Genomic DNA, 23875 nt, shown 5'->3' with positions numbered 1-23875 from the left:
CCATTGTTTTTCCCTGTTAGATGATAAAGCCTGAGCAGGTGTATGGGAGGGGCCGGCCCAGCATTTCCTGTTTAAATAGCTGTATGATGTCACTGATTACATCACTGGGTTCTACCAAATGGAGGTTGTTTTTTTTTTATTTTGCTTTTTCTTTTTACAGTAACCTTTTGAGTTACCCTGTATTAAATGTTTTATTTGGCAAAACCCTTTAGTTATGTAGATGAGTTTGTAAATTAGATTAATAACCTTATTCCTGTTTCTCTGTTTAGATGTTGTTATTTGGTTTGACCTGTTCTATTATGGTATGGTCTAATGAAGTGTCAGTTTATTGCCAGTTTTGTATAAGACCAGTTCAATTTCAGATGCTGGAGATGAATGTCAGAGCCTAAATAAAGTCAAACAATAAAATTCATGAGGAGAATCTGAAACTGGTGGCTGATGCATTTTTTTGTTTTTCACCATTTGACTGCACTACCTCACATGAGTAAATCGGCATGGGATTAAATACTGCTGCTATTCATTTATTGCTGGAATATCTAAGTATCACTTGTGTGAATACTCTAGCAGTGGCGAACATATGTTGCACATAAGGCATATAAAAGTTTTTTTCCATTTCTAAAAAAATTCATGGCAACCTAACCTATCTAGTTATCTAATAACTAATCCCATAGAATTAAATGCATAGGAGGGTAAAAATTAAACATTATTGTTTCTTTTTATACCATTGAAGCACAAGAAACATATGCAACTATGTAATGGGGTATTACTTAGCAGCACAGCTCAGAGGTGCAGCTCTGAAGGATGATGCATGCGTCTGGCGTGCACACAGCCTAAACACAGCAGCTGAGATAAGCATAAAAAGATTTGCAGGCAATAAAGTTCACTAACAGCCTGGGAACAAATAAAACAAAGCTTTTACCAGTGGCCCCGGGGTGTGTGCGCGTGTGCGTTAAAAGGAGGGGATGAAAGAGCTGGTGGTCAAGAGCAACAAATGGCTTTACCAGATACATTGCATAGTGACACAATGTAGTGCTGCTTATGTGCCGCTATACCCCAGTCCTCATTTTCAAGAGACAGGTTCACCTTGCAGCGCAGCTTTTGGCATCCAGTCAAGAGTGGCATCGAGTTCAGGTCAGAGAGCAGGCAAGGACTATAAATAAATCTGCACTCAAACAGAATCACAGACTCAAGTGAGCAGATGAGCATCATTATAGCTTCATTATATAAGACAGAGAATAAAGATAGTATATGGATGAGGTGAGGCAACATTTCAAGGGACATAATAGTCGTTGTGCCACACTGGAACGAAAAGAGTTGCTTTAAAAGAAAAGGAAAAAAATGACTCAGGCAGATCTGATGGGTGTGGAGACAGAGCAAAACCACACATGTGTTGTATCATGCGCATATGTAAAGCTTTCACATGTCAGCACGCACAAATAAACACAAATGAGAAAGAAATCAAGATGTCCAGTGCAGCTTGAGGGCAGAGAGAATAAAAAAAAGAAGAAAAGAGTGATTGTGTTTGTGAGTTGGATAAGTAAGTCCAGACTCCATAACAGATGCGTCAGACTTGATCCTCTCAGCATAAACACTTTTTTTTTCAGCTTATGAAAAACCTAAAAAAAACCCAGAAATGTATCGATAGTGTTTGTAATCTTAATAATTTACAAGCAGTCAAACCAAAACTAAATCTTATCAACCTGTTCGTGCAATTAACAAATATACGACAGTCAATAGGAAAGAATAAGGCTCAGAGTGATAAGGTTAGGAAGGGGATTGGTGTGTTTTTCCAGGGACTCGGTCAAAGAGGGCATCTAAAGCTAGAACTGATCCAGACTTGCAAGCTACAATCAAAGGACCCTGAAAGGTCAAAGGTAAAAGTAACAAGTGCAGCAAAGTCAAACTTGGTATGTTGCAAAATGCAAATGATGTTTCCTCAAGTTGATCATTCAACCGGTGAAGACACACAGAAGGGAAACTCAGTTAATGCAACTGCATAAAGATGGCCACTTGACCTCCATCTGCAGCATTTTACAGTCAGCTAATGGTTTCCAGCAGGTGATTTTACCAGGTTAGTAACTAACATTTAAGCAAAAAAAAAAAAAAGTGTAAAAAGATACTAAATAATTTTTTTAAGAACAATCATGGCTTAAAGGACTTTGATGTTAAGGTTACAGCACTAGAGATGTTTGACATAGAAAGGCAATGTGCTCAAACATCATTTCCCCAGAAACAAAATTATGAGCTTTTGGAAACAAGATGAATACAAGATATAAGTGAAATATCTTTTGATTCAACTGTCAAAAGAGCAGAATTTTTTTAACCAACAAATGTGACCTGGAACGGATTTTACATGAGAATGAGTGGCTACAATCTGAGAGAATTTAAGGACAAACTCAATGAACATCATGAATAAAAACGTGCCGAATCTTTCATGTTTGGGGAGGGATCAAGTTGTCTGATGCACCGTCCAGTCAGGTGTTCCGGATAGCCTTATAATTCTTATTTTTGTCAAAATCAGCCATTGACAACATGAAAATATTACCATTGGGGGTCACACTATGCAAAAGTTAAACTAATATATCTGCCAGGAAATCATCCAGATCTAAAGATGCAGACAGTACAAAGCAGTAACTCCAGAGTGGAACTTAGTGCAAAACGCTGAGATGATGTGTGAGTCCCCATTTTTTTAAACCTAACAAGGAGATATGAAAATTACTTCACACAAGTTTCCTTTATTATAGCTGGGAGTGGGTTTTACAACATGACCGCGATTAGAAATGTAGACTCAATGGGCTGCGTTTCTATAGGAACACAATAGAAGATAATCAACTGGATGTTAAAGTGAAAACTAGGCATAGATACCAAAACATACCAAATATGATATTCAACACAAGACTTCATACACTAATCAATAACATTTTATGGATGACCTCATCTTATGAAACATTTATCACAAAATATGAACTAATTCACTTTGTGGCTGTGAATTTAACTCAAACATAACTTTGTCTCTGCGAACTGAATATTCACCTTGTTCTTTTAAACAATAATCCCACCTTCTCCTGGCATCTTCTCAGAGCCGAAACACCTGTTAGCATTGCCTTAGAAATACTTGTTTTGGTTATATTTAGTGCTATTAAAGATTCACATAGAGAATCTGGTTCTTGCAATAGAAGTTTTCGTGGTGTACATATTGTCCTGAGTAAAAATTGTATATATCATAAAAAGTCCTTCACTCCAAATAGACTATGAGACAGAGTGCACACTTTGTAACAACTATCAAAGAGCTGTTTAAACAAGTTACATTTTTATATAAAAGCAAACATAAGAACAACTGCAGCAACATAGCAACCTGGAGGGCAGCAGAAAAAAACAGCAAAAGCATATCCGTAGGGGGTATAAGGACATTATGCCAAAGAGCGGTGGTGATGTTAAGGGGTGGTGGGTGGAAAAGGTGGGAGGGAAGAGGAAAGAGAGAGGGGGAGGAAGAAAAACAGGTCCCACAGAGCTACCGTGCAGGCGCCAGTAAAGACAGCAAGGGTGGAAAAGAGGGGAGGAGGAGAAAGACCCTGGTGAAACTCTCAACAGATGCGTGAAGCCCTTGTCAGCATTCCTGCTAGGTAACGCAAGGTCAGGAGCAAGCAGGAAGACAATATGAGGACTATTTGGGCTCCCTGAGCGCCAGATGTGTTTTAATAAGACGGCTGCCCTCCCAGCTAATAAGGTCAGCCTCTGGCTCCAGCCAGACGAGCAAACAAGTAGACTTTTGGCAGGAATTCAGTTCCAGCTTGGCACAGCCTCCCTCCCTGCTTCCTGCCTCACTCTCTTCCCCTCTCCGTCTCCCTCTCTCGCTCTCTCTCTCTTTCATTTGGCTCACACACACACACAAGCTCAGAGAGATCGATGGAAGCCGACTCTTTCTGTGTGTATGACTCATGCCGTCTCATACGGCCGCCTTTTATTAGACACTTCCCTTTTTTTCTGAAAGGGGAGAGGGAGAACTGGTGCCTAAAACTGAAAAGCCTTTGAGAACATCTGTGCTTGGATTGTGCATGGACACGCACACACTCGCTTATTTCCAGACGCGTGCATGTACACAGACAAGCAGAAACACATGATCTGCAAGATTTGACCCGATGAGCAGCTTTTATTGACCACCTTTCACCACTGATTACTGAGAAGCAACCGTAGGTGATGAGAGATAAGAAATGAAAAACTAAAATTAGTTTGAAAAATAAACAGTGAACCAATAAATCTGACTCCTCCGGTGGGGAAAATAAAGGAGCAGCACTGGCGCCGGAAACATTGGCTGGCTTCACGCTGAAAGGGAGAAAGACGAAAAGAAGAATAAGGAGGTGGAGGAGGAAGATTTGGAGTTGACAGTAAGACTGAAACTAGACAAGAAAAAAGATTAGGGATCAAGATTGGGAACAAAATGTTCTGTCTACTTGGGTGGAGGTGTCTCCTGCTCTTTTTAAATCGGGTACAAAATAAAAATTACTTTTATCAAATACTTACTGAAAGAAAGAGTGATTTTTTTTATGTTGTGCCTTATCCTGGAAGCCTATGCTAAGAGTACGGTGGGTCTGGTTTTCCTATGATGTCAAATTATATTTTCTCAACAAAAGGTATAAAGTGAGACGTTCACTTGAGACATTAACTCATATACACATAGTTCTGAAAATGTTTATTATTTCATTAATTATTCCATTACAAAAAAGTAGTCGTTTACCTTTTTTAATGTGATCCTAGGAACAGGCAGAAGAAAAATACCTTGAAAGTGGTGCCCAAGTATCATGTCTTTTGCTCATTTATAAAGTTTGTTTTCCAGGATTAACCTACATCTAGCTTCATCCATCCTCCTTTCAACCCTGATCAGCTTTCCTGTCCCTGCAGCGGAAAATAATCCCCAGAGCATGAGGCTGCCACCGCTATGTTTAACAGAGGGGATGGTGTGGTCAAGCTGAGTTGCAGAGTAAATTTTCTGACACAAATAAGGCTTTGCGCATGTCTGCAAAACTGTCTGGACGGCTTATGGCTTTCTTTTAACATTGACTTTTTTACCACTCTTTCACAAAGGGCAGATTTGGAGAGTGAAGAACTGATAGTTGTCATGTCAACAGATTCTTCTTCTATGCAGCTCCGCTAGAGTTTCCATGGGCCTCTTGGATGCTAATGTTCTCCTTGTTTGTGCTCTCAGGTAAGAGCAGTGGTTCCCAAAGATTTTCTGGGAACCCCTATGGATTACAATAAAATTCCCCCCAAAAAGAAAAAAGAATCAACTGGGCACACACATCGTTCAACCAGACCTATACACATATTTTGTTTTCAAACTCCACTGAAGTTTATTTCACACTTCAGGTTGCTTCAAAACAAACTACAAACCATCTTTACAGTGAAACACTTTTGTGTAACTGTTTTTTTTTTTTTATTTATTCATCCATACCGCTTCCCGCTCCCCCCCTGCAATGGCACTGCGCCCTCTCTAGGGGGCGCACCCCACACTTTGGGAACCACTGGGTTAGAGGATGGACATGTCTTATGTAACATAATTTTTCCATGTTCCGATGATGCATTGAAGAGTGCTCTACAGCTTGTTGTGTTATAACCTAACAGTTTTAATCTTCTTGACGGCTTTATTGCTGACATGTCTGCTGTGTCCCTTGGTCTACATGACAATGTTTGTTCATTAACAAACCCCTGCAACCTTCATAGAACGGCTGCATGGAGACACTGTGATAAACACAGTTGAATTCTGAAAATATTTTGTTGCACTTCAATTTATTTAGGATTATTAGATCAAATAAGCTAACAATTATTAGGTTGCATAGATTCAAACAACTCACTTTTAAAATTTTTACTTATGAAAAATATGAAATGGCTGCGAGAGAGGGTGAAAGAATAAGGATGAAAAGTGAGTCAACCAGTTGTTTAAAACGGGATTTTCTGTCACAAAGTCACCTTCAGGTGATACCAGTGGAAAAATATATAGCAAGATGAATCATTTTTCTTCACAATAAGAGTACACACACACACACACAAACTATTGAACCATATTCTATGTAGCGCTAGTCAGAATTCTCTCAGATAAGAATTCAACTTCTGTCTTTCTCTCTTTCCTCAGTCTCCGGTCCATCGAGGTTAAGCTGACGTCATCCACGGCCTCACACAATTTCACCCCATCAAACACAGAGCTTCTCCTAGTGGTGCCTGCAGTTCTCAAATATTTACCTTAGGACTAAGCTACGCAATACCACACACAGAAATTCTGCCCCTCTCTCCCCACATGGCCCTCACTCTCAACTATAACTCCTTTTGACACACACCAGGTGTACACATGGTCAGTCAGCGGAAATGGACTTCTCTTTCTATTGATTCTACACACTTTGTCCAAACTAGTGTTTAATATTTTAATGGATCTGGATATTTTCAACTTGGCAATTCAGACCAAAACATATCAGACAAATCCTCATTCTTTATTGTGGTGTTTTATGATAGAGCAAAAAACATTTCCCCTGGTCCTTTTGGACTTAAAACCTCCAAATCGTCATAGGTTATTTGGAGGTTTTAAGATATATTGTGACAGCATCATTACATGAGTCCGTTCCTGTGTTCCCACATTTGTTAGTCATTTTGGTCTATTTGTCTGGGAGTGCTGGACATTCGATTGGTCAGAAAGCTGTCATCAATCATAGGGATCTTCCATAAACCTTCCTGCTGCACACAGGGAACATTTGGTTGGGTGTAATTTGAGATGACCTCATCGCAGCAGGCTTGAGGCTACGAGGTCAGCAGGCCTTATCATTCAGCAGCAGACCCGGTTTCTGCTCTGCTCGCCAAAGTGTGCACAGACACACACACCCCTACACGCCAACACACACGGATATGGCTGTGTTCCCACGGTTGCAACAGGTCTACTGCTTGATGTATAGCAGCTTGTAAAGCGGAGCCGTCAGTCACCTTTAACAACCTATCACAGAGATCCAGCAGTACCATAGCCATGCTTGCAGCCTCAGACCACTGACCGGCTCAGCAACACTCAATAAAAGCAACTCAGACTGCCTGTATAAAGCTGACTCAGCCAAGAGCAGGAAAACAACAGAGAAAGACGCCTTTGATCTATTCTGACAGATCCTCCAGGAGGCTCAGTCCATCAAAACCTTCTTGTGTGTGTGTGGATTGCTTCCACTGTCTCTCTCAGACAATCACAAGCATATGCAGCAACTTTGAACAACTCTGGCACCTGTGGATCTGTGCAGAGTGGGAGCCCATCCAAGGCCAGCTATCAGTCCAACCCCGCACACACATGTTCCACATTGAGTGGAAGTCAAACAGCATCTGATCGGGGCTCAGCCAGCGTCAGTCTGTCTGAGGCTTCAGTCTGTAGAAAATTTTTCGCTTGCTACTTTCCTCGGGGGAGGGAAACCAGCAGGTGGACGACAAATGGCGCTGAGGAACCCCACCTGGTCCGGACCAAAAAGTAGAGCTATCACACGCATGGCAGCTAGGAAAGGAGTTAATATGTGAAATTGTTTTGTTCCCGCGGACACAACCATGTTCTTGGCACCAACACACAACGTAATTCATCTAAATAACCTTGGATTGGGATGACACAATCGCTTCAGTTGTTACAAAGTAATTCCATTAGAGGCTCAGCTGCTTACAATACTGTTGACCCAGGCATGAAACTTATAAAAAAGATAAGAGAATGTAAATTACCATTATCATTTAAGTTAGTATGGCGTTCGAGAGCAAAATAACAATAAATAGACAATACTTGTTGCAGTACATATATTTTAGACTTTGGTTTTCTGCAATTTGATCTCAATACCTGCAGTGCCTTGTAAAAGTATTAATAAGCTTTAGGCTTTTTCAGTTTGTGTCACAGTTACTTTTAGAAGTCCCCTGTCACTCAAAGAATCCCTTAGATTATTTTGAGTTATTTTGAGTATTATTTCTAATACCCATGTATTAGAAAGGGCCATTGATGATAATGCATAATTGAGAATCTGTGGGGTTAAAACAAATAAAAACCACAGATTTAAACATTAAAACCATTTTTAGGTTTCCTTCTGCGTCACAATAACTTTTCAACCTATCGTATTGATAGGCTGATTTTTTTCAGCCTACCAAAAATCCCAATGAATACATTGAAGTTTGTGGTTTAACATGATGAATCTGAAAACAATTACGGGATCTAAATGTATATAAGAAAAATATATAACAATAAAATTATCTTATACCCTTCATACAGTTTCTTCAAGGATTTTAGAGGGGAATGTTTTGTTGAGTCTCTCTAATGAAGCTACAATGTTGATTTTAAGGCATAAGCTGGTGTACGCCATGTGACTGTAATGAGTGAACACGAGCACACTTAATGTAATGAGTCTGGGAGAGCAACATATAGGCCAACCTCGACCGATAAATATTCATTAGCAGGCAGCTAAACTACCTGACTTGTGACCCACTCACTTCCTCTGCATCGAGGCCATTGAGCAGGAGAGCAGAAGCCAGATGAATTGTGCCCTTCACCTGTCTCCTCTTTTGCAGAGAAAAGGACCCAAACATCACAACAAGACTTTTTTTTTTTTACTGAAGAAGAGAATAAATTGGGGTTTAGTTGAAGAATTTGCAGACATTAAATACGGTTCATTAATCGGCTAAAGCAACAGCAAAAAGTTAAGATACTGAAACTGTGTTTTCATTTCTCTCATGCTACATTCAGACAGACATATAGATATAGATTTACCCTCACATTAATTAGTGTAAAGTGCGTATGTTGGAAAATATAAAGCTTATGATCATACATAAACATTTTGATTTTTTTAGATTTCTCAGAAATTGTTTTTTTTTTTTTTTACAGGATTTAAGTTGACAAGTTATAAAATTTTGACAAATACATTTTTGAGACTAAAAGGTATTTTTTCACATTTTGTTTTAGTTATTTGTCTTAAACTTTAAAAGTGCACAAAAATTGTGGTCCTATTCATTGCTGCAGTGGAATATAAGGAGAAGCTTTTTCCTAAATGTTTAGCAAACGGGCTCTTTGAAAATAAAATATTGTTTGGATTTTAGTGAGTAGCTGATTGAACATAAAGGTGACCAATCACACATGTATTTATTATGCTATTATTTTCACAGCAGCAGTTAAGACTTTTGTAGTCAGAGTGATAAAGATAAGTCTAACCAGTCAGACTTCTTTTCCAAAATGCAAAAATCGTTGTATGTTTAGTTGCCATTTTTGTCATAAAAAGTTCTTCATGTCTGCAATTATTGTTTTTTGCATCCCTGTATCCTAATTACTACAAAAAAGACATCTCTCCTCCCTCCTGAGAGCAATAATATTTAGAGATCTCCTGGAATGCTTACTACTTTCACACAAGCAAATATGAAGCATTTCCTGTCACTGCATCAAAAACTGTAATACTTTTCCATGTCAGTGATATGAAACAGGTAATAGATAAATACAAGTATAAAGTTGACATTGGAACAAAGAAACCTGGAAATGAAATGAGCAGTTTAAACATTTTACTGCTACGCCACTTAAACTATTGCAAGTCAATGTCAAATCGAGTTGAAAAAATTTCCTCTAAAAGGTTTAGAGGAAATTCTGAACTGTGCCGAAGCACAATGGTCTTGACAGGCACCACAATTAGTCATACATTACTTTGGACATGAGAACTCATTACTCACAGAAAACCTCACGAGGATGTCACCTCATTCAATGGTCTTTGTGTATGTATGATTTGATGCTCCATGCATCAGCTTTTTCATACCTCCTGCTTAGTTAAATGTAAGAATAACTTAAACAGAGACAGGAAGCATCCACCAAAAACAGGCCTTTTAGAAATAATCAGAAGGGAAAGAACTGTGCTGAAGTATTGTGTACAGGTGGATGAAGATAAAAGCACTAAAATACTAACAACAAAGCAATACTAAAGACAAACACAACTACACTCCATGCACAAAACGAAGTTTGTTACTGTGTTGTAACACACAAACTTACAAGTTTGTGTTGTAACTTACAAAACAATAAATAAATAACAGAAACATAAAGATGCTGCAAATGTGTTTGGAACGCCTGGTAAAGATTTGGAAACAGCTCTGAAAAAAAATCCTTTTTAATTGCAATTCTGATTTTGCTATAAAAAAATTTGAAAATCCAACCTTAGCATTTGACATGGTTGGAAGATAAAGAGAGCGGAATCTTTGAGGATTCTTTTTCTCACAATTTCTATACCTCCAAGGTGACAAACATCAGCTCCTAAGGGTCAGTGTCCTGCATCTTTAAGACGTGTACCAACACACCTGAATCAAAATTCTGAATCACCTCCTCAGCGTGCTGCTGTGTTAGATTAAAGTGGATTGAAGGAGATTTACATATGTAATAGAATGACAAAAAAAGTTTTCTTCTTAACATTCCTCTCAGAAACGTATCAACAAGTAAATGAACAAATTTACAACCTCCAAAAACATCTATTCACCACCACATGTTCTTCTTTCTGCTTTGATGTCCACTTCTTCAATGGATTTAGTCACACTGACCTTTTTCTTATGTGGCTAGACTCTGTCTGCAAGATGAATATATGAAGACGGGGAAAAGACAAGTGAAGGACACGAGGGAGATTAGGAGAGATAAGTGGAGTTGATGTGTGGAGGAAGAGGTTGGGAGTTATCACATGGTTGACCTGAGGTAATGTGACAGAAACTGTCATCACCTTCTTCAACACAGAGCCTGGATCATCTGTACAGGAGAGGAAAAAGGGCAGTGCAGGCAAATCAAAGTCCAACTAGATCTTATTTTATAAGTCATCTACTGTGTGTGTGCATGGACGACTGTTCATGTGTTGATCTGTTGCTGTTTATGCTGAGGAGATCCATCTTTAATCTTGTGTGGGAGGCTAAGTCCCGATCATATGGTTGTGCTCACAGTACCCCTGCAGAACGGACGCGTCCTCAGTCTTCAGTGCCCCCCTCCTGAGGTGTGAGATCATGTCTGCACCAGGGATGTTGCCAACAGAACAGAGAAGCAAGTGAAAAAAAACCAGTGTGTGCGTGGGCATGCGCGGGTGTGTGTGTGTGTGTGTGCAAGTGAGGGAGAGCGTGCATATGTATGAAGGCATGTGTGTCGAGCAGATGGGAGGAAAGAGAAATTAGAGAGGGGTAAAAGGAGAGTAGCGACAGAAAGTCTGCAAGAGCATGTGTGTGAGCGTATCTGTGTGTGTGCTGGACTGTGGGGGCTGTGGAAGGGTTCGGGGGAGGCTGAAGAGAGAGAGAGAAAGAGAGAGGGGGGTGGGGGGAAGCAGTGTGGTTAGGCATCCAGAGTCAGTGAACATTTTTCTGGCAAGCCTCCTCCATGCTCCTGGCCGCTTGCCCGGCTCTGAAGCAAACTTAAACAAACTCCTGTTGCAGCCATCTGCTGGGCCCGCGGGATAAATCACAGCACTGCTCCGCTCTGTGTACAGCTCAGCCGCACCACTATCAGGTTACTGTGTTAGCGGCCTCACACATACACACACGCACTCACTGTTAGGCATGCAGGAACACATTACAGTCCTCCATCTCATCCGCACACAGACACACACACACGCCGAACTATGCGTCAGCCTGGAGCCAGGGCCTGCCATGGGGCTCACACCACCAGGAGAGGGCCAGCAACATGTGGCCCCACTAATACCACAGGGGGAGATGAAGATGAGGAGCAAGATGAGAGGAGAGCGGGATAAAAGGGGGAAAAGTGGGAAAAGGAGAAGAGTGATGTGATGGGGGAGACAAGGAGAGAGGTGACACAGCTGGGAAGATGAGAAAGAATGAAAAAGTGGAGAGAAAGAGAAGAAGACCTCTGACACTTCTGCTTGAGCCAAGTGCTATTTTTACAACCCCCTGGAGAAGAGAGGAATATAAAAACATCTAGGACCCCTCTGTGCCTGTGGACTCTCATAACAACTTAATCATTTTATGCTCTAGATCAGGGGTCCTCAACTCCACACCCAAAGGTCTGGTGTACGGCAGCGTTTAGATGTGTCTCTGCCTCAACACACCTAAGTCAAATAAGGAGGTCATTAGCAGGACTCTGGAGAACTTGACTTCATACTGAGGAGGTAAATTTGACTCAGGTATGTTTGACACATCTAAAAGTATCTCCCTATGGGCCTGGATTTGAGGACCCCTGCTCTAGATTTCTATAATTTAGATAGTCATTTGATGTTACACCATGAAGCTAATTCTACAGTAAAGAAATGTTTTGAGATTGCTTAGGCCATTTAAACCTATACTAGAGTTTGTACATTAACCGTAACTAACACATTGTACACAACCCAAGTCCATGTTGGGAAATGGCACTGACTGAGCTTGCTAGCAAGTCTTGCAGCGTCAGACGCGGCTAGGTCTGCTTTCAATAAGTTGTAAACATCAGCAGCCATGGTGAATGACCAACTGAAATCTATATTAATAACATGTCACCACAGCAGATGGCACACTTGAAAGGGATACAGAATACATTATGAGTAATGGAATCCATGGGATCTATCTGCAGCACATAAACTGTATCAGTTTGTTTGTGACTCATGGCATGGTCATGTCTCTGTACCCTTGGAAACTATTTCAAAAGTCTCATTGTCCCAGTATGTGTTCAGAGGTTAGTCACTGAGGCCATAACACTGAGGAAACAGGATCAACATTACCAAACGACAAATGTTAAAAACCCTGGCAATACCTCCTCAAAGTCTAAGCCAGTCACTCCAATTTGGATGTTTTGTGCATTAGTGCAAAGCCCACATAATGCTAAATGAGTCAGAGTAACTATATCGTCAGCATTCTTCTAGAGTCATCAGAGTCTCTAGTGTCATGTGAGGCTCCCTACAAAGCTTAACTCCCCTGCTGTCTCAGTCCTCCCAGCTGTCCTGGGGCTGGCAGGACAAGCTGAGTATGCGAGAGACCAGGTGGCGAGGGGGCAGCTAGGGGTGCACGGAGGTCAGGGCCAATGCTTGAGGATGATTACAGACAGAGGAAGAAATCCAAGAAGAGAACGTCTTCTTCTGCCAAAATAATCTCCCGGAAGATCATCGGCAGTGCTCATCTCCTGCTCCTCTATGGTTGGAGGACAGAAAGAGGTGAAGAGATCACCTCTAAAACGGCTGGTGAGAGCTGGTGGTTCTGCTGTATATTTAGTCTTTGACCTCCAGTTGGACTGACACCAGAGTCAGGGAGAGCAGAGGCGAGTAGGAGTGCAGGAGTACGACACAAGAGCAAAGTGGAATGACGTAAATAATGGTTAACGTAGCTAAAGAACAAAAACCCACAATCACAAAAACCTGCAGCCACATTTGGGGAGGGGCTACAAAGAGCATGACTAATGAAAAGCGCTTAATCACAATGAAAAATGAAGCTAAGTGCAGAAATTACATGCTAAATGCCTGGTTAAGAAAATAGGTCTGCTGCTAGCTACTGTGCAGCTACATCCTCTGCTTGGGTCCAGATGCAGAACCACACATACTCACAGAGCACATACATGTGCAGCTGTGGCACAATGCAGCTGCGTTTCCCAGAGAGAGAGAGCAGACACCTGCCAGTACTCTAACCACCTGGCAGATATGCACGTGCAAAAAAAAAAAAAAAAAAAAAAAACATACTCATGCACAGCACACACAGGCATGCAGCTGTTCTTAATGACAATAATAACAGAAATTACACAGTTTTTATGTATGTGTATTTGAGTGCAAGTCTGCAAATATGCATTTACAGGACAATGTGTAAAGTATGTGTTATGGCCAAATGGCAGCTGGCAGGGGGAAGGCTGAGCTGTTGTTGTATTAACCTCTGTTCTCTATAATTGCCACAGTGAACCTGGGTTTACTACTATTGAATAAAGAGTACAGGAAAGTACAGAAGCAGCTTTTACAGCATAACCATGCTATGATACTACCACATTATGCCTCAGTGCATGATGGCAGTGGAAGGGTATAATACAAGGCAGATGTACAGCATGGGAAGTGTGCTTATATGTAAAAAATAGAACTTAGGCCTCTGTACAGGCTTGAAAAATGCTTCTAAAAGCTTTTTTTTTTGCTTAGAATAAAATAAAATAACTAGAAATCATTCATTTATTCTGTATCATTGTGTCTGTCTGGATCAGTAAATCCCTTAGAAATGCTCTTGTCCATTTTTCCCAATGAATATATGAAGATGAGGAAAAGAGAAGTGAAGCACACAAGATAGATTAGGAGCAATACGTGGAGTTGATGTGTGGAGGAAGAGGTCAGGAGTTATCACATGGTTAACCAGAGATGATGTGACAGGAACTGTCATCACCTTACTAGTCTAACATTTGTTAATCTCTAGCAGATTCAAGCCTTTAATGACTGGATACTCAGCCACAACTCACAATGCCCAGAAAAAGCATATTATATTTGCTATGTGGTATAAAAATGGTAGGTGGTTTTCAATCTTTAAAAAAATAATAAAGTAAAAACACTTTCTGCTGCTTTACAAGTCTTTTTAGAGTTTGTCTCGCCACCATCTTTGTGCTAAGACTAAACAGACTGAAAGAACTGAACAAAGCTGCCCATTTGGATTTTGCTTAGTACGGTACTCCTACTAACCAAATTAATATTATTTAATCTAAACTACTACTGTAGTTAGGGTTATGTGGAACCTTTTTTCTCATTTTCCACCTCCACCTTTTTCCCTCTCCCTGCTTGATTTTCCTGTCTGTTCATTTCCTCTTCCCACCAGGTGAGATCCACTCCAAATTGCACAAAGTGCATAGGTTCTATGTTAAACTTTACCTCTAAGCTAACTTCTTTGAGTTTCCCAACAAACAAGATCTCCAGCTTTCTTGAGTGTAATCTTCTGTTTGTTCCAAAGTTCAAATTGCAGAAACTCATCGCTCTATGCAGCCCATAAGGTTCAACTCACTGCACAGCAACTTCTTGCTGTGTCCCTACAGGGTTTTTAACAAACATAAAATGTGACTTATGACTTTCTTTTTGCTAGTAAAGATCAGATTCAGCGTGTTAATAGTCCTCTGTTGCCTCTTAGGTTTATTCACTCTGTTCTCAGTCTGTCAGTTTAAATAGACAAACACGTCTTGGTAGCTTTGCAGTTTTTCTACACGGTGATAGTTTGATAAGTGCTCCAAGAAATGTTCAAATCTTGGTGTATTCTTATTGCTTGCTTTAAACATTTATAGCAGTTTATCTCTGAATATAATGCTGTGAACAGCTGGAGATGAAATGGCACAAATATAGAACCTATTTACTAATTCCATAGTTCTGAATGGAGTTAGTTGCACTACCGTTCTTTTAGGAGTTACATAAATATGAACATGTGAAAACTGTCTTTTTTGCATTCGTAATTATGCATACTTTGTCTTGGTCTATCACATAAAATCCAATGAAATACAAGTTTGTGGTTAAAATGTGAAAAGGTTCAAGGGGTTTCAATACTTTTGCAGTATAACAAATGTTTACAAACTAGTTTATGTTTGTCTAACGTTGTGTAAAACTGGCAGTTTTCAGTTTTCCTCCATCCACCTTTATGTTCAGTGTTAATTTGTAGCTTCCATTAAGCGCTTTGCCATTTTTTTTTTTTTACGGCTTTACTGGCCTTTATTTGCACAAATAGACAGGAAAGTGGGTAATGAGAAAAGGACAGACATTTGGCAAATGTCATCGGGTCGAGACTCAAACCTGTGATATCCATATTGAGGACTATCCATACTTGCCATGTATGCCCCACAGCAGCACCTGAGCATTGCAATTTTTAATCAACCTTAGCCCGGCCATTGCTTTCCTTTGTATTCTGCTTGATTAAAATCTCATTCACAGACAGTCTGGGCTTTTTTCCCATTTAAAAGTTTGCCTCTTGTAGATTTCTACAGGCCCAATCTGAAAAGAAGTAATTGTGAGCAATGACCACAAATTTCTGTGCTGTTTTAATATTGTAGTCTGCCTGTAGTTTAAGCAATGGCAGTGGAGGAGGTGAACGAAGCCGTTCGGTCTGAATGTCCAAATAGTAAATTAACATTGACGGCCGCTTCGTTCAGCTCGGCTCTTCTTTCTTTTCAGTAGAGGCTGTTTGCTCACAGCATAAGCAATTTCTGGCATTCAACTGGCGCATTACATACATCATGGGCAATTGGGTAAAATTTTAAACCTCAACAAAGTTCACACCTCCAGGAAGAAATTGTTTCTCAATAGCCAAGAGCCCAAACTCTCTACATGAAGTAAATAGCGTAGAACAAGGGGCTGTTTTTTACCAGGCTAACTCAACCAGGTTCCACATCCAAAACGAGGAACAACTGAACAATGTGGGTCTAAACTGGCACCCCATTAGTTTTTGAGTGGTCTTTCATCAAAAACAGAGCAGCAGTGATGTCAATCCCATGAAGAAGATAGACTTCATGGGATTTTATGAAGTTTGTCATAAAACTTCACACTGAATGTGGAACATAATAATGCACTACAATTGCTCTTTGGTTGAGGATCTGGTGCTGGGTTAAGACGATTCTGAAACACTGAACTCACCCTCCCTTCTCAGACTACAATTGAAGATCAGAATTTACAACTAGGCCATAAAACTCCTTTGTTTGGGCTTCAGGGAGACTGACCAATTATCAAAAATAATTATGATTTGTTGTCTCTGTAATGTTTGCAATAAAATTAAATTGTTATCCAATCAGTGCATTACAAAAACAAACAAAAAATAAAGCATATGAGAACATATACAACACAAACAGCATTTTTTTCCCACATATCTTATGCCATGTATTCACAGCTTTAAGTGTGAAAACTGCTGTGGGATAAAAACTGTTCCTTAGTCTATTTATCTTTGTTTTTATTATTCTTTACCGTCTCCTTGATTGGAGGAATTCAAACAGTGAGTATCCAGGGTAAGAAATGTGCTTTATTAACCCATTTAAACCCAAATTTTTCCCAGACATGAAAATATAAAATCAGATGTCATTGATAGCCCTTTGAACTAATCAAGAGGAAACAATTTTAAAAATTGTGGAAAAATATATGAAAAAGTGTGTTTTATGATTGGTCACAATTGTGACCGGTGGGATAACATGGTGTTCTTACTAAGATGAGCTAAAAGTGCTTTTTCCAAATAGAAAAGATCATAAAAAGTGAACATTGTTTCTTTATTTGAATATATCTTGTCACAGCATTATTTTAGTGCAACACTTGCTCTGTAAAGTACAAATTTGACTATCTGTATATTCTAAACCAAGGTAAATTTGAGTGCTTGAGTGTTTATGCATAATTACATTGAACTTCAGTCTGTTGTAGTGTTATGTTATCATGTTAACATAGATCATAAAGATAACATTTATAGTAGAGGCCTTCATTTATATTATTAAAAATCATGAACATCTGTCAGTCAGACTGTCATACAGTAATAAACTTAGTCCAGGGATATTCAACTCCAGGGATTGAGGGCCCGTGTCAGGCATGGTTTCCATCCGTTTCTGCTTCAATACACCTGAATCAGGTGAATAGTAGGACTTTGGAGAACTGGAGTGCATACTGAGGAGGTGATCCATTTAATTCAGGTGTGTTGGACTGGGAACACACATGAAAGCTGCAGGATACCGGACCCCAAGGCCTGGAATCAAAGGCCAGTTGTATGGCTCCTACTCACCATTTGGTGACTTTGGTATTATTCAATTTTGGGTTATTTCATCCCCTCCTTATTTTCCATGACCTTTCTTGAAGCACTCAATGTGCAATAAAGCCTTGAATTTCTCCCAGGCATGGGCGGTGCAAAAGCAACATCTCTGGAAACAATTCTTGCATTGACTGACCAGTAAGTGTGTTGGTCACATCTTGAAGAGAAGTGTCCATTGAGAACTATTTCCATGATCTACTGACCTTATGCCAAACCTTTGCATAAGATAATAAGCCACAACCCATGAGAAGATTGTCTCAACTATGACATATTTTTAAAATAATATCTAAAAGGTAAATTGCCTGTACTTGTACAGTTCTTTATCAAGTCCAAATGACCTGAAAGTGCTTTTCACCACACTTAGTCATTCACCCAATCACACACACATTCACACACTGAAAGCAGTAAGCTACTATATTGTAGCTACAGCTTCCCTGGCACAGTTTGACAGAAGCAAGGCAGTCATACCCTGGCACCACCGGGTCCTCTGACCCGCAAGGCGGGTGAATTGTCCTCTTGATCAAGGCCACAATGACTGACACAGACAACGTGGGGGTCCAGCAGGCAACCCACCAGTTACAAGATAAAACTGAACCTCCTAATCTACAGTCAACCTATTTACAGGTGCGATTTTGAGATGGGCCACCACCACTTCTTGGACCTGATCATTATTCTGTACCATGAGGTGTTTGGGTCATGAAGGTCTACACCTCTCATGTGCTCAATGATCTATTTGACATCAGGCTCTGTGTAGTTCTTTCTCATCTTTGTTTCTACTGTGAAAATATTGTTGTCTTTCTAGTGGACCAGCAGTTTTTCATCTTGTGTCGGAACCTAATTACCTAGAACCTCTTTAGTTTTAAAGGGTACATCAAAGGGACAGTTGTCCCTTCATCATAAACTTTGCAGGTGGTAACAGAGTACCACATGACTGGTGAAGGGGGAGATCATCCTCTTTTCCCATGAACTGATCATATGCATTCAAAATCAAGCATGGATTATCCCTGTCTAAGCCACCACTACCAAAGTCAGTAAGGAATCCATCTTTCTCATAACTACATTGTTGTATACTTTGTCTGGCCATCACTAAGTCTAACAAATCAAGAACCACACTCGAAATTAGTCTTTAAAAGGAAGAAGTTTGGAATTGGAAGAATATGGTATGTATTTAAATAAGCGTACCTAGATCAAATGTATTATCCCACCCGTCACTATTGTGACCGTCAACATGTTTACACATCCTGCTGACACACCAAACCAAGTTTTGTAAATGCAAAGGTGTATATCATAACTGGACACATATTGATGTGCACCAAAAATCTTTGTTGTATGCTTATTTAAACATACATTGGTAGCAGTCTTCCTCTCGCCAAGGTGCAACCGAGATATAAACAGCTCAGGTCATGTGATAATTTATTCTAAACATGTGATACAGCATCAGTATTATCTAAAGACTCCAAACTTTCAATATTTGCTGAACATTAACTGAAAATTTTATCAGTGAGCTTTTTGGAGTCCTTGAAAGTGATATAAATTTCTTGATCACTATTGTGACCGGTGGGTTTAAATGGGTTAAGTGTTTTGCTTTCTTGGGGAACTGTGAAAATGCAGCTCCTGCAGTGTGATCTAACTATTGATAAATGTTGGACCTTTAAGTAGATAAATAAAAGAGATTAACTTCCCTTTAATACGTAGCAGTAAAGTCAATTTAGTGTAGTATCTTTGTTTCGTTTGCCCAATTAAATAATCGGTGTTCATTGGAAACAAACCCTTTAACCTGAGTAATACAGTCTCCCCATGCTTTCTATCTGACAAATATAACCTAGAGAAAATAGCAAGGAGTCAGTCTACAGGTTTATTTCAATAGATTGTAATACAAACATGTTAATAAAAGTTAATATAGTTAAATATAGCCTAATCAAGCTATACTATGAATCAACATGTTAGACTGTAGCAATCTGAAATCTCAAAAATATAACCATATGGCACTTTGCTTTACGTCTACAATCAGCGCCAATGCAGACAGGCAGGCACAGAAACCTGAATGACATTTTATTTAAACTGAATTACAAATGTCCTCTGTATGTGACATAACACTGGAGCAGTTATTACAAGTTCAAGAGTGTAATATGAGTGTAAAAAAATGTTTTCTCTGCAACACCAGATGATTTCATTTTCATTTAACCTTTATTTAACCAGGTTGCAAAACTAATTGATCATAAAATTCTAATTTTCTGAAACAAAATCTCATGATGAAGGTCAATCCATTTTCGTCTGTTTATGGACCAGATTGTCCAAAAAACCTCAACTTCCTGAGTCAATGTTGAATGTATTTTCCTTTCAAAATTAAAACCTTTTGCTCAAATAAAATTAAACACAGCCGTACCCTGGCAGCTCTCTCACAGATCACTCACCACTATATACTTTATGTCAATTTGCACCAACAAGCAAAGAATGGCAGAAAACCTAATCACTCTCTCTCTCCTAAATATTTACCAACATCAGCCGTCTGCCAGGAAGTTTTCATTTAGTGACAATGAAAACCTTATTTCTTTTGTGTTTAGTCGCATTTTAACTTTACTGTAAACTTCTTGGAAAGATTGCAATTTAAGCTAACGTTGAGTGAAACAACAGTAAGTACTGAAAAAATTACAAAGATACCACATTGGACAGCAACAAACTATTAAGTGAAATGCAACTTCACTTAAAATATAAACCCTGAAGGACATTTTTTGGAGCAGAACCAAAGGCTTCACCTAGTTTAAAGAGTGTTATGCTAGTACTATGACCAGCATTACCACAGGTAGCCTCGTATATAGGATGTAGCTAAACCACCAGGCTCAGATATGACAGAAAAGACAAGAACACCTCAGTCTCATCTGCTCCGTGAATGATCTGACCTCTCCATTGAGACGTGGTCAGGAATGCAGCACAGAGTCAGACTAGCGGGAAGAGAGCGATTAAAGCTTTGAGAGCTAATCAAAACCCACCTTCAACAGCTTTCACATTAAACCCCTTTAAATCCCAGAGAATTCCCACTGAAACGCGAGGCCGTCTGTCAGACCATGGCGCTGAGAGCGGAGCACAGCTGCAGCAACTTTATACGCTACACACGATACAAACAGTTTTTATGAAACATACTCACACATGAACATCATATTCATAGCCACAACACCTTTGAATATCCTTTCTGATACTCCATGCTGTATTATTAGCTTTAATAATTAAATTATGAAATAAAAAATCCTCTTTTATTTTCTTCAAGATGTAATTTCAAGCCAATTAACCCCACAGATCCTTTTTTCCTCCTACTAATCTTCTTTTTTCCATCTTCAAATAATTAATCCTGGCAGCTTTTTTGTCACCCTTTCTGACATCACATCTAAATTTGCTCTTTGTTTTTTTTTTGTTTGTTTTTTTTTTCCGCTTCTCCTGCCGTTCTGGCAGCATCATAAGGGGATCAACATGTTTTTTGGGAAAAGATAAAATACATTCTTTAAATGATGAAGACTAAATCTCAATAGTCCACATTAATCATACTTGCTGAGAACAAATGAGTAAAATAATAAAAATAACAATTCAAGTAAAACCAGAAAAAAATAGAATTGTGAAATCCAGAAAGGGGATTTTTTTCCCCTGATCACTGCCAGACACAATCATGATAATATCATTGTAATATACAAGAATAAATATTTTCCTTTCAAGTGCAAACCTGCTTACAACATGGTACTTCAGCCAGTTAGAAATTAAAATCCTGGACAGTTTGCTCTTAGGACTAATTTAATAATGATCTTTGAATATTTAACAAATAGTATAGTTTATTCCTTCAAAATGTTTAATTCAACCTACAAAACCTGCTCTGTTGATATTTATCCTATTGGAAATATTAATATGCATTATTGATTTTTTAATGAAACAAAGTAAACTTAAAAGAGTCTAGAGTTGGTAGCATGGCAGATGAAGACACAATTTATTTATGTTTTACAGTTTGTTAATTTAAAAGTTCAGTATGTGGGATGTGGTGACATCAAGTAGCAGTAGTTTCACATTGCAATCAAGGAAAGGAATGAAATAAATCCAAACAATCTAGGGGTGAACCAAATTATCAGCCAGCCGATTTATTGGTGCAGATTTCCTTAATTTTGGATTTTTACATGTGAAGCCGATCCTATCCACCGATCTTATCTACCTCGGCAAAAGTCGAAAAATCAACCACTGTCCTTTGTTCTCCCATCAGAGAGGTTTGACTGACAGACCAGCCCACCAGGTCACATCTGTACGTTTACTGTTAACAATACTAACCCCACTGTTGCCAATTCAGCAACTTTCTTGCAATATCGATTAACATTTCAGACAAAAATAATTGGTATTGGACAAAATCGGAATCGGCCGGTTAGATTTTTTTTTTAAAATATTGGTAATCGGCAATCAGACAGAAAACTACAATCGGTGCACCCCTAAAATAGTCCTTTATTAAGTAACAATTTTCTGTATTCTGGGTATTGTTTTGACTATTATTTTTATTGCTTTAACACATTTATACCTAAATAATTTATTTTACTATTAAAAGTTAGAACTTATATCTAAGTGTCATTACAGAACAGTTACAATACACATTTATGGATGCTTTAGTGTTTGCTGTTCCTATTTTAACATTTAACACCTTAAAAATGTGTTTGCTCACAGAATTCTAATAAAATCAAGCATAATTTCCAGCTGAACGTGAAATGATTAGAGCTATATTTTTTAACAAACTAAATTAACATAAAGCAGGAAAACAAGTGACTTATGGTCGTGTCAGTAGTTGTTACTTTCTGTGCTACTCTTTGGATTTGATATGAACAGTTAGGATATATGAAGACCGTGTAATCCACTGTTTTCGAATCTCTCATTTATTCTGTGAACACATCAACCTAACTATAAGCCTCAATCAAAGTTTGAATATTTCTTTCTTTAATAGCTTCCACCGTCATATTTTTCAAAGTTAATTCTTATGAATCTCTTGGTAAAGTACGAATCTGCAGCCGTTTGACATTTTGCCGTGCAGCTTTCGACTTGAACTCAACCGACCTAAACCAAACCCTGGATGTGCGCTCACGGAGTACTAAAGGGAACCAGATGGGATCTCTCTACTGACAGCTCAAACCCCAGCGATGACAGACCTTCTCCAGCCAAAAGCATGGTACTAAAGCACCTGTTGCCCTGCGGCTATTTTGCAGCACCTCCTCCCAACACCACTGGCTCCTTTTTCAGCTATGAGGTCACTTGCTTATCAGGCCAAAAATGTCCAAAGCGGTCACTTAAAACTTCCCCCGCCGAAACCCCCCAACTATTATGATCCCCATAACCCTGGCAAAATGAATAACTAGTCCCATGATCATAGCAAAAATGTATAAGTGCAAAGTCTGATTGATAATAAAGGCTTAATTCGGGGTGTAATAAAAATGACAGCCTGTCCAACACTTATTTAAGGAGCAGAAGGAGAACTAAGTGGACAGCTCCACACAGAAGAGTGTGAGTCTGTGAAAGCAGAGGCTGCTCAGAGGACTCTGAATGGCGTCCACAGATGTTCTTCACATGTCCAGCGTGGTTAGACAGTCAGTGTTTGTTTGCATGAGAGATCTGTTCATAGGAGCAGCTGGCTGTCTAAACACTCCTCATTTCTTCATTTACACATCACCCATCCCTGACTGCCCAGAAGGTGTGCTCAACAAAGACCCACACACTCTTCAGCTTTGCAAATCATCTGCTGGAAAAATCAAGAATCCGTTTCGAAATTTAATTTGTATATCTTTGAGGGAAGTTTAAAAAAAAATGTAGAAAGAAAAAGAAAATCAAGTGAATGAATGATCTAACCTTGGAGGAAGTGTGTGCACGTACAGTTGACTGAGCCAGCCCATCTGGAGCACTGATGAAAAGGTTGTTTATAACTCACCAAAATGACTCCAGTTTGTCATTTAAATGAGGAAAATAAGAAAACAGCCCGAACAACTGCTGAGATGTAATGGCCTGTCGTCAAACATGAATTACTGCCAAACTTCTTTTGATATGCACACACAATGTGGACACGGTAGAAATCCAGCCATATTTCTGAAGGATTAACTTGACCTCAACCCTTTCACCTCCTTGCAAAGAGATTTTTCAACGTTGTCACAATAAATACAATAAAAGTTAGCTTTAAACTGCATTCCTCGAAAAT

The 23875-nt window shown here is 39.2% G+C and overlaps 1 protein-coding gene across 1 annotated transcript in view; it reads right to left on the bottom strand.

Moving 5' to 3' along the window:
• gse1b (Gse1 coiled-coil protein b) overlaps window positions 1-23875 on the bottom strand; it is a 182606-nt gene that overhangs the window by 155496 nt on the left and 3235 nt on the right. The gene's annotated exons all lie outside the window — the stretch shown is intronic.

Source organism: Xiphophorus couchianus, chromosome 4 (assembly GCF_001444195.1).
Source record: "Xiphophorus couchianus chromosome 4, X_couchianus-1.0, whole genome shotgun sequence".
Classification (NCBI taxonomy): domain Eukaryota; kingdom Metazoa; phylum Chordata; class Actinopteri; order Cyprinodontiformes; family Poeciliidae; genus Xiphophorus; species Xiphophorus couchianus.
The sequence above is the reverse complement of the archived record's forward strand: the minus strand, read 5'-3'. Positions and strand labels throughout refer to the sequence as shown.